Source organism: Vombatus ursinus, unplaced genomic scaffold, assembly GCF_900497805.2.
Source record: "Vombatus ursinus unplaced genomic scaffold, bare-nosed wombat genome assembly UNPS02014863.1, whole genome shotgun sequence".
Classification (NCBI taxonomy): domain Eukaryota; kingdom Metazoa; phylum Chordata; class Mammalia; order Diprotodontia; family Vombatidae; genus Vombatus; species Vombatus ursinus.
This window is the reverse complement of record NW_020954641.1, coordinates 1747387-1758886: the sequence shown is the minus strand read 5'-3', so window position 1 is coordinate 1758886 and position 11500 is coordinate 1747387. Positions and strand designations below refer to the sequence as shown.

General features: G+C 38.2%; 1 long non-coding RNA gene across 1 annotated transcript; it reads left to right on the top strand.

Moving 5' to 3' along the window:
• The first annotated feature begins 1389 nt into the window (after positions 1-1389).
• Positions 1390-10288, top strand: LOC114027818. The gene is made up of 3 exons (XR_003567293.1): positions 1390-1514; positions 8894-9061; positions 10065-10288. It is a non-coding gene; the product is annotated as an uncharacterized LOC114027818 (long non-coding RNA).
• The last annotated feature ends 1212 nt before the right edge of the window (positions 10289-11500 follow it).

Here is an 11500-nt window from a genome sequence, read left to right as displayed (position 1 = left end):
TCTGGACACACAACTAATGTGCTTCAGAGATAAGATCCCCTATGTGATGTGCCAGGGCTGTGCTAGGTCCTAGGGATACACTGACAAAAATGAAATAGTCCTTGGCACCAAGGAACTCTTGTGTTCTATTAGGGCAAGGGGACTGAGCATGGATGTTAACCTTGAAAAAAACAACTGCTGATTTTCCTGGCTTAAGTGAGGCCATCCAATAAATAAGAGGCCATTTTGTGAAGAAAGTTCAAGCATTTGGGAGCATCAGGAAAGGCCTTGTTTAGGAGGCGATGCTTGAACTGAGCTTTGAGGTATTCTAAGAGATGAAGAAACCCAGGTCTTCTTGACCCCAAGGTAGGCCCCATATATCCACCAGACACAAAATGTATATTATAAGAGTGCAAACAAAGCTTTATATTATAACAATAAGGGACTATCATGAACTATAGGGGAACTAGGGAAGGCAAGATGGAAGAGTAGGCAATTTAAGTTGGACTTTCAAGGATAGGTAGAAATGTAATAGGTGAAGAGAGTGAGAGAGGGCCTTCTAATCATACAGAATGCCATGAGGGAAGGCACAGAAATGTGAGACTGCAGGATATCTTGGAGGCATAGAGGGTAGAGCAGTCTGGAGAGTAGAGTGCATGGAGGGAGACTGTGAGACAAAGATGGAAAAAAATGAATGATGCTGTATTGTGGCAGACTTTGAATTGCAAGCAAAAAATTTCTATTTTGTTTAGTAGGAAAGAGGTAATCATTATATGTTTTTGAGCAGAGGAGTGAGTTGACCAGCTCCAACCAGAATAATATTCTTGGCAGTGATGTGATGAATTATAAGGAAAGATGTCCAAGTCAGGAAGACCTGTTACCTACTGAAGTCACCTACTGAAGTGGTTTAGATGAGTAACTGGCACCTACTGAAGTGGTTTAGATGAGTAACTACATTGGGGTGGAGGCAGTGGGAGTAGAGAGGAGGAAACAATTGCAAAAGACATTGCAGAAATGAAACAACAAGATTTGGTAATAAGCAGTAAGGGAGAAGAAAGAGTCAAAGAGTGTGCTAAGATTATAAACAAGGGAGTACTAATGCTATTAGATGGAAATAATGAAATTAGAAAGATAATCATCAGTAGGAGATGGGGAGGGGGAACATAATAACTTTGGTCTTAATCTGTGAGCCTTCCTAAGTAAAACTATTTTGTGGAGAGAAAAATGTAAATGATACAGATTGGCCAAGAAGGAGGAAACTATTGAATAGCCAGTCTTTCAACCTAATTAAAGTCTTACAGAATACTACCTGGTGACTACCTGGTCCTTTGCTCTGAGTACACACTATAATCCTTGCTATAAAATCATGGGCTCCTTAAATGTTCAGGCCCCAAGTTCCGTGTAGGTAGAAACATTCCTGAAGGATGAGGAGGTATTGTCTCATTCTACCAACACCTGACGTCACTTTCTTTAACTGCTCTTGTCGTTTGGTTGCAGAGGTTTTCAGTGGTCTGCAGTCTTTAGTGTTCCAAAAGGTAAGGAATGGACCGATTAGGCCTCAGGCCAGATTTCTAATTGTGTTCATATGATGGAGAGCTGGAAGGGCACTTACGGGGTCACTTAGTTCAACTTCCCCATTTCACAGATGAGGAAATTGAGAAGTCAAGTCATTAAGCAGCTTGTCTGTGGTCACATAGAGGTAAGTGGCAGAACTAGGCAAGTGAACCTTGGTCTTCTGACCATCTTAAGTGCTCCTTTCATGACACCCCCCTGCTTCAGTGTCATACAATCTTTTACAGACTAGATCTGAAGGGAGAAGCCAATACTAGCTTCTCTGTGCTTCCTTTGTGTGGATAGCACTCTGCTTTATAGTTATAGTAGGTGTCTCAGCTGACTATTTCGTGAGTTCATGAGAGTAATGTGGTTTAATGGAAAGAACATTGGTCTGGAAATCAGAAGGCTACTTTTCTAGTTCCAGCTCTCCTGACTTCTTGCATGACCTTAGAAAATTCCCACCTCCCAATCTGGGACTTGATTTTTTCGATTTATAAAATGAAGAAGTAGGACTGGATAATCTTTAAGGTCCCTTCAACTCTGAATCCTTTGTTATATTTTTAAGGTCTCTTACTGTTGTATTTATAGTGCTATCATTATGTGTTCTGAGTTCTAGGATTCCTTTCCAGATTCCAGTGGTTTATGACTCTATAACAACAAGTTATATACCTGTGTTGTCTCCCCAAGTGTTTATTATGGGGCCCTGCATATAGTAGGCAGGTTCTTAATGATTATAAACTGAATGAATAAATTAACACACGAAGGAACATTAATCAAATAGTTTTCATTTCACTTGTTAAATGATATAATTTATGATTAGGCAGAAGACACAGAAAATATGGAGCTCTAGAAAAGACTATCAGAATAGATGTCTATCTATATTCATTCCATAATGCAAGTAGATGAGTTAGATAGTAGAATCAATGAATATTAGTTGCCTCATAGATCAGGTGTCAACAACTATAAATTGCACAATTATGCATCAACAAAGGAATATTTGGTGAGCATTTACTCAAAGAAATAGTGATTACTACAAGTCAGCATGGATCAATTAAGAACAAGTCACATAATACTAACCTCACTTCCTTTTTCAACAGAGTTCCTAGGATGGAATTGCAGAGGGATGTCATAATTCCCAATATGTTTCTGGACAAAATGAAAAGATGTTTCCTAGTTGATACTAATTTTAGGCAAATTCAGGAAGTATATAGTCATTGAATTGAAAGGGTAGTGATTGACAGATCAATACTCACCTTGAGTAAAGCTTCTAAGGAAGTACTTCAGGACTCCCCCTAGCCCTAACTATTGCACTTTGTTATCAGTGATGTGGATAAATACATAGATGGTGTGAATATCATACTTGTGAGTGATAGGAAGCAAGGAGGAATAGCTAATGTTAGATTGCACTTTTGCACAGTGGAAAGAATACTGGGCTTGGAGTCAAATGACTGCGTTTGGGTTTGAATCCTCGTACTAACATTTAATAGCTCTGTGACCTTGGAAACCCAGACATCTCTAAGCTTCACCTTCCTTATCTATAAATTGGGTCTAATAATATCTATGCTATCAATATTACAGGAGTGTTCCATGTAAAGGGCTTTGTAAATCTCATGGTGCTATGTAAACTAAGTTATTATTGGCATTAATTAGGGATTGGCAAACTATAGCCCATCAGCCAACGTAGCCTGGCACCTGCTTTGGATGTACCAGAGCTAAGGCAATAAAAAAAGAGCAAGGTGTCCTGACTTGGCCCACAGGCAAAAGTTTGCTGATCATTATTATTACTACTACTATTATTAATGCTGATGATAACTGGGGATCCTCAAAGAGCTCAACTAGACAGAATAATGGTCTAAACTAACTGATAAAATTGAGTAGTGATACATGTAGTCCCACGTTATGAATAAAATAAATTAATCTTATTAAGTACTAGATGTGGAAAATGTGGGTTGGCAGTAGTTTATATTCAAGTGATCTTGAAGTTTTAGTGAATCTAAAGTTTAAGATGAACTAATGTTACAGTATGGCAACCCCAAAAGATATTGTGATTTTCAGTTGCATAAGAAGTGGGAGAGGTGATCTTTATATCATCCACTGCCCTTGGGACATATCTGAAATATTGTATCCAGATATGGGCACTACATTTTGGGAAGGATATTTATGTCTAAATCATACTTAGAACTTGAGAAACAGGATTCTGAAGGGAATTAGACATCATATCATAGTCTAATCTGCCATAGTCTGACTGATGAAAAGGGGAATGTTTGAATTGGGTATTTGGAAGGGGGAAGACTTGGGTGGAGGCTATGGCGGTTGGGTGGGGAAAATTTTTTACTTCAAGTATTTGTAGTGCTATCACATGAAAGGGATGTGAGGCAAAAAGAGCAGAGATCTTCAATTTGAAGCCAGAAGACCACTGTTCAGGGATGTTGAAGAGGAGTTTCCTATTAGTGTATGAGTTGAACTAGATGTTGTCTCAGTTTCCTTCCAGCTCTGAGATTTTGTTATTCTGTGATTACTCTTAGGGCAGCTAGGTAGCACAGTAGACAGAGCACTGGGCTTGGAGTCAGGAAGATTTGAGTTCAAATCTGGCCTTAGACACTTACTAGCTGTGTGACTCTGAGCAAGTCACTTAACCCTATTTGCCTCAGTTTCCTCATCTGTAAAAGGAACTGGAGAAGGCAATGACAACCACTCCAGTATCTTTGCCAAGAAAACCTCAAATGGGGTCACAAAGAGTCAGACATGACTGAACAACAATGATTACTCTTATTTTGTGAGACACTGGGGGTCACATTAAAACCGGTGGGTCATGCAGATCTAGTTTTGGTATAAGGAAAAACTTCCTAATAATTGAGATTTTCTCCAAGTGAGATGAACTGTGTAGATAATCAAATGGAGGACTGATGACTATTTTTCAGGCATTCTGTTGCGGTTATTTTGTTCAATTATAGGTTGGACTAGATACCCTCTGAGGCTCCTCTTATCTTGGAATAGAGCAAGTTCATGGTTTAGAAACACATGCCTTGGGCCTGAAGTCTAATATATTAGAGCCTGAAGCCTAGACAGGCTTAGCATTCCTTTACTTCTAGGCTGTACTGAAGCCAATGGCATTAATCATTAATACTATTGATACAATGATTTTGAACCTATGGCTATAGGACTTGCTCCCTGATTTATATTCTAATGTTTTATGATTTTTCCAGCCTAACTGTCAAAAATTCTTATGAGAACTTGAGAAACAAAGTAAAGAAGGAAATAAATGTTCTCCGAATGTTGACCCAGTATGTACATCTAACCATAAAACTTACAAGAACTTGTGTGAATTCTGCTTAGCATACAAGTAAGGACAGATAAATTTCCTATTTCTTTCTTAATCTTTTGAAATGACTCAAAGGATCATTGGTGGGCATGACAGAGATGTGGATTTTTACTGATTTGTTGACCTGTAAGGTAGCATCCACTTTGCAAAAAAGACCAAGCAACTCGATCATGACTATTCTATTCTGGGAAAAAAAAATCATATCTCAAAAAACATCAGGCCTGTATTGGGGACATCTAATTTCAACAAACACTCATTTAATCAACATTTCTTAAATGCATACTATGTGTAATGCCCTGAATACCTGCTGTGTAGGGAGGTAGTTTGTTGGAGGAGAAAGAACCCTGTATTTAGAGTCAAGAATCCAGTGGGCTCTTGGGCAAATCAGTTCTCCCTGGGCATCAGTGTCCTCATTTGTAAAATGTGGTGTTCAGAGCATCACTAAAGTTCATCCTATCCTAAATCTCATGGATCTTACAAATAAGACAGAAAAAAAGTATAATGTAAAGATATCTGGCCCAAGACCTAGGAAGACTTGGACTCAGGTGCTGCCTCTGACGCTGGTTCTGTGACTGTGGGCAAGTCACTCAACTTTTTAGTGCTTTAGGCATCTTGTAAGGCTACAAGTTGTAGAGAAGCTGATGACCTGCATTGGTAGAGAGAGTTCCCTGTACCAACAAAATCACAAATGCAATCTCTATGGCAGTGCCTTAATTTCAAGAAGCTTATAGTCTACAGGAGTGGGAAGACTGAGCACATTTATAACTACACTAGAAATCATAAACTGGTCAGTACATAAGAAGTGCATAAATGAAATACTTTGACATCAGATATTAACTCAGTTTTGTAGCATGTTTCAGGTTCCAAAGCACTTTACTCATAACGTGCCTATTAGTCAAGCAGAGTTAGTTTTCCTTTGAATGAATAAGGAGACTGAAGCTCTGCCAGATTAAGTGACTTGCCCAGGGTTGTACAGTTACAGGGAATATGTTTTCCAGTGTGGACAAAGGACTTAGGTTTTTTGTCTGCACTTAGAGAACTTTCCCCACTCATCCTTCTTCGTAAGGTCAGAGCAGGGGGTAATCCAGAGGCCGCTGGTGGCCCAGTGGATATAGGGCTGGGCCTGAATTCAAATCCAGTCTATTAATAACTATATGACCCTGGGCAAGTCACATAACCTTTGTTTGTCTCACTTTTCTCAAATGTAAAATGGAGATAATAATAGCACTTACCTCAAGTGATTGTTGTGACGATCAAATGAGATATTTGTAAAGCTCTTAGCACTATGTTTGGCCCATAGTAGGTGCTATATAAATATTTAATCTCTTCTCTTCCTCCTAAGCAATGCTGTTTGGAGGTATGAGGGAGGATTAGAGAGAGAGATGACATTGTATCTGGGCCTTGAGAAATGAGAAGAGTTTTAATAAGTGCAGTAGCAAGGAAGAACATTTGGGTTTTTAAGAATTAGTATCAGGGCAGCTAGATGGCACAGTGGATAGAGCACTGGCCCTGAAGTTGGGAAGACCTGAGTTCAAATGTGGCCTCAGGCCAAACACTTGACACTTACTAGCTGTGTGACCCGGGGCAAGTCACTTAACCCCAATTGCCTTAAAAAAAAAGGAATTAGTATCAACAAAAGCATGTGATATGCTGAGGCACTGGCAAGTAATCACATAATTATGGAGTCTTGGAGATGGAAGGGACCTCAGAGAGCAGCCCATCAAACTCATATCCAATGGGCATCCCTGTTACTGTATTCTTGACTACTTAACAAACAATTCGATTCAAGAAATATTTATCAAAAGTTTCTCATGTGCTGACCACCAGTAGATATCATGTGTACAGTTTGAATCTCAGGCTTCCTGACTATGAGACGGGCTTCCTGTGCTGTACTCCATTCATGCTGAACAATTTAATTCTTTATTTTCTGGTGTAAGGGAGCAGATTGGGGTCATTGAATGTGGGTGTAATTTCCCAAATTCTTCTCTACTTCTTCTTCCCCTCCTATTCCATTATTTACTCAATTCATTGCCCAACTGTAGGACTTGTTTTAGATGTATGTACTGATGGACTGACTCAACATATGATTAATAATTCACCAATTTTTCTCAGACTGGACAAAAGATTTTTTTATTATCTTGTTTTTTATTGTATGTACTGTTTGCCAATATTTTTTGAATGATCATGGATTACATTGAGAAGAATATATGATAATCTTGGGCTTGACATAATCAGAAGAACTAGGAACAAATTGGAAAACCTCACCATAGATATGGAAATGCCTTATCCATTTGGATACTTTGAAGGGCATCTTCCAAGATAACCTTCAATGAGCATATATCTCATTCTTTGCTTGATAATGATAAGGATTGTTGAATCCATTATCTCTGTAGTTTCCTTTTCCTAGAATCTTATATGATCTGAACATGTGATATGCATAAGGCACTCATTGGTGGATGAAAGCCTTTATGTTTACATTTTATTTCATTGAAGTACTTGTTTTTTATGATCAACAAACAAATACATTGGTCTGTATTCCTTTGAGTTAATTTTATGATTGTGGAGATGTGATCGGCTACGGACATTTTTTTCTTAGCAAATGTCTGGTTATTCCCTTTTCATATTTTCATCAAAGATGCCCACAATACATGTATAGATCATCTTCTTAAATATTTTGAATCTTTATAACAAATCTTGAGGAATCAAAAGGATGAAGTATTTATAAGGGCCAGTAGTTATTTATCATCTATTTAAAGATTAAAATCAATACCAAATCATAAATCAAGAATAAAGGTGAAAAGATGCCATCTGCAGTTAAAACTGCAACAATCTGACCTATTAAACCAAATTTTTGATGATGAAAAATGAGAAATAGAAAAAAGCAGAGCTATTAACCTTGGTTTTTCATGATTTCTTGACAAAGATTAAGTAATGCAATACAGTAGCCTTCCATTTGGTTGATCGTCTCTCTCCTAGCTATGACATTCTCCACACACCTACCTGAGTGATTTTCCTAAAGGCCTGAAACCATTAGTCCCCTCCACAATAAACTCAAGAGGCTCCCTATGGAAGTAAATATTATTTAATCTTCATCTCACCTTTTAAAATGTCTATTCTCAGTGCATTTTATAATGAGTGCAATAGTACCACGTGGTAGCACATAAATCATAAATTAATCAGTGTAAATAGACACATATAGGGGATGTATGTTTAAAGGTGTTTTTATTGGTGGAGTGCTTGATAAAAAAATTAGAAATCACCCTCTTAAATTAAACATGTCTAAAACATGTCTTCATCCTTCAAACTAATTTTCCTTCTCTTCAGAGAGAAGATCCCCCCCAACCCAGGTTCACAAATTATTAACATTATAACTATAATTAGAATATAGAATAAAGGAATGTGAATTATTAGCCCTTGAAGAGGCTAATGTCAGTTACTCAAAGTATGACAGGGAAATTTTGAAACCCCAGTTTCCTCAGTAGTAATATAAATAATGTCTGAAGCGATGTATTTCTTCCTCTCCTTCCTCTTCCTCAGGTAGACTATACTCAAACCCTGATGATGCTTCATAAGTCTCTTCCAGTGATCCCTTTATATTCATTTTTGATCTAGCACATGCCCTGGGCCTCACTCCCTCCACCCTAGAGTATTGCACTCACCTCCTTTTATCTGACACGAACATCTTTTATTTGAAAAAATCCTAAACATAGTATCAGTTATTTTCCTAAAGTGTTCCTCTCCTGTCCAAGCTCTGAAATGTTATAAGGTCATAGATGTAGATCTTGAAAGTCATCTAGTCCAACCCATTCATTTTATAGATGAAGAAAACAAGACCTAGCAAGGATACAGATGACTTGCTCAAGGTCACATAGTAATGTGTCAGAGGAAGAATTTGAACTCAGGTTCTTTGACTCTGGATTCAGGAGTCTTTCCCCTTCTCGGTGTTGTCTATCAATGATAAGTGGCACAGACACTTTTCTGTACTTTACAAGATTCATTTGTATTTCTTACCTATTTTTCCTTTTGTGTTTCTTGTAGGTGCTTAAATTTTATGCTCCTTGAAGACAAATCACATGCACAAACATATTTCTTCTTATCCCAGTTCCAAGAATTTGTCATTTAACCACAATATCTTAGAACTGGAAGGAACCTCGGCGGGGTCAACCCTATTTGAACAGGAATCTTTGCTCTAACAAATCCTGACAGGTAGTCCTCCAGACTCTGTTTGATCACTTCCATTGGTGTAGAATTCACTATCTTCTAAGGCAGACAGTTGCATTGTTGGATAGTTCCAATGGTCAAGAAGTTTCTTCCTTCCTTTCTTCCTTCCTTCCTCCCTTCCTTCCTTCCTTCCTTCCTTCCTTCCTTCCTTCCTTCCTTCCTTTCCTTCCTTCCTTCTTTCTTTCTTTCTTTCTTTCTTTCTTTCTTTCTTTCTTTCTTTCTTTCTTTCTTTCTTTCTTTCTTTCTTTCTTTCTTTCTTCCTTCCTTCCTTTCTTCCTTCTTTCTTTCCTCCCTACCATTCCTTCCTTTTTTTCCTTTCTTCTCTCCTCTCCCCTCCTCTCCTCTCTTCTTCTTCTTCTTCTCTCTGTCTGTCTGTCTCTGTCTCTGTCTGTCTCTGTCTCTCTCTGTCTCTCTGTTTCTCTGTCTCTCTCTCCGTCCCTCCCTCCCCCTAGAATCTTAGTGCAGTTTTGATTCTTTTTTTTTTTTTTGGAACATCTTGTATTTAGTTGAAAATGGCCTCCTTGTAACTTTCTCCCTTGATTCTAATTCTGCCTTATGAGCTCACAAAAAATAAATCTAATCCTTCAGTCCTTCCAATAACTGAAAACAACCCTTATGTGTCTTTCAGTTTTGTCTTCTTCATGCCTTAACTCTATTGATGTCTTCAGCCATTACTCATATGACATGACATATAGCTCCCTCATGAGGTATTCTAACTTATAGAAATGGCACTTTGAGCTGATCATGGTACTTTAGACGGCATCTGACTAGGGCAGAGAACAATGGGATTCTAAGGAAAATTGATTAGATGATCTCTAAAATTGCTTCTAGCTCTAAATCTATAGTTTTATGTTCGCATGATCCTATGTCTTCCCTCAATTTGGTCACTAAGTCAGATGATGACATTAACATTATTTGGGTTCAGAGATATTTAAAACCGTAAATTATAACATTGGATTTATCTTCATTTCTATCTTTTGTTCCTTAGATATTTACAAGCAACAATTTACTTTATGCATTATGGTGACTGCTGACTTTTTGGGATTTCCATAAGATGATATCTGTCCCCAACTCTTCCCTGTTGCATATTCCTCAAGAGAATTATTCTTCTCCACTTTTGCCCAGGAAGCTCCTTGTGATTGTAGCTTGATTTATTCATTGAAAAATTGTATCCAGATATTGTTCTTATAAGAGGGGCAACCAAAGCACTTCCCAAAGACATGTTCTATTGGTTATAAGAATATTTCTGTAATAAAGTCTACTTCTCTTGATGACTCTGGTTATTTAATCACTAAGAGAAACATGGACCCTAATTGGACTTCTCTCACTCTGTCAAAGCTAACTAATGGGCTCATAGATACTAAGTTATACACAGGAGGTCCACTTTCTTCCCAGCTGCTGTGCTTATCCTGACTCTATATCCCAGGTTTCATGTTCTAGCCTATATGAGCCATGGCTGTCTTTCTCGCTGTCATACATATGTTCTTGAGCTCCCCAAATCTATGACTACCACATGTAGATAGAACATAATTGGGATGAGGTGACAGGGTTTTTGCCCTAGGGTACTGAATATAGAGGATGCTGATAGGACTTGAAGTCCTTTTGCAGGTAGAAACAACAGAGCTTAGCATCTATCTACTTCCTAAGAATAGTCAAAATAAAAATCTCTCCATCCAAGAGTCTCTGTTTCCCTCCCGTGAGCTAGTGTTCTGATATTCTTTTACCTGAAGGTGTTACTTGCCTGAGGCTTAGGCATACAGATTGCAACTTTCACATGTCTGTGCTGATGTCTCATTTTCAGAATCTAATTCTATTTCCTACCCATTTCCATATGTGCTTACTAAATCCAAGGGTACTCATGGTAAAGGACAATGAGGAACCTGAGGGTCAGAGAAATTAAATGACTTTAAATTTTGGATTTTCAAAGTTTAGCCTTCTTTCCACTGTATCTTCAATAAATCTCCTATATCACCAGTATTGGTACTCCCTCCAGCTGCAGCTAGGTGCAGTAGGAGATAGAGTACTAGGCTTGGAGTCGGAAAGACCTGCATTTGAATACTGCCTCTGACACTCACTAGGTAAGTCACTTAACCTCCCTTAGTTTCCTCATCTAAATGTTATAAATGCTAGCTATCATTATTATTATTATTATTATTATTATTATTATGTGCAGCTAGGTGGCGCAGTGGATGGAGCACCAGGCCTCGAGTCAGGAAGACTCCTCTTCCTGAGTTCAAATCTGGCCTCAGACACTTACTAGCTGTGTCACCCTGGGCAAGTCACTTAACCCTGTTTGCCTCAGTTTTCTCACCTGTAAAATGAGATGAATGGGGTCATGAAGAGTCAGATACAATTGAAAAACAACTAAACAATAACAACTAGCTGCACAGGTCACAACTCATATATATTTTATCATCCCGTATA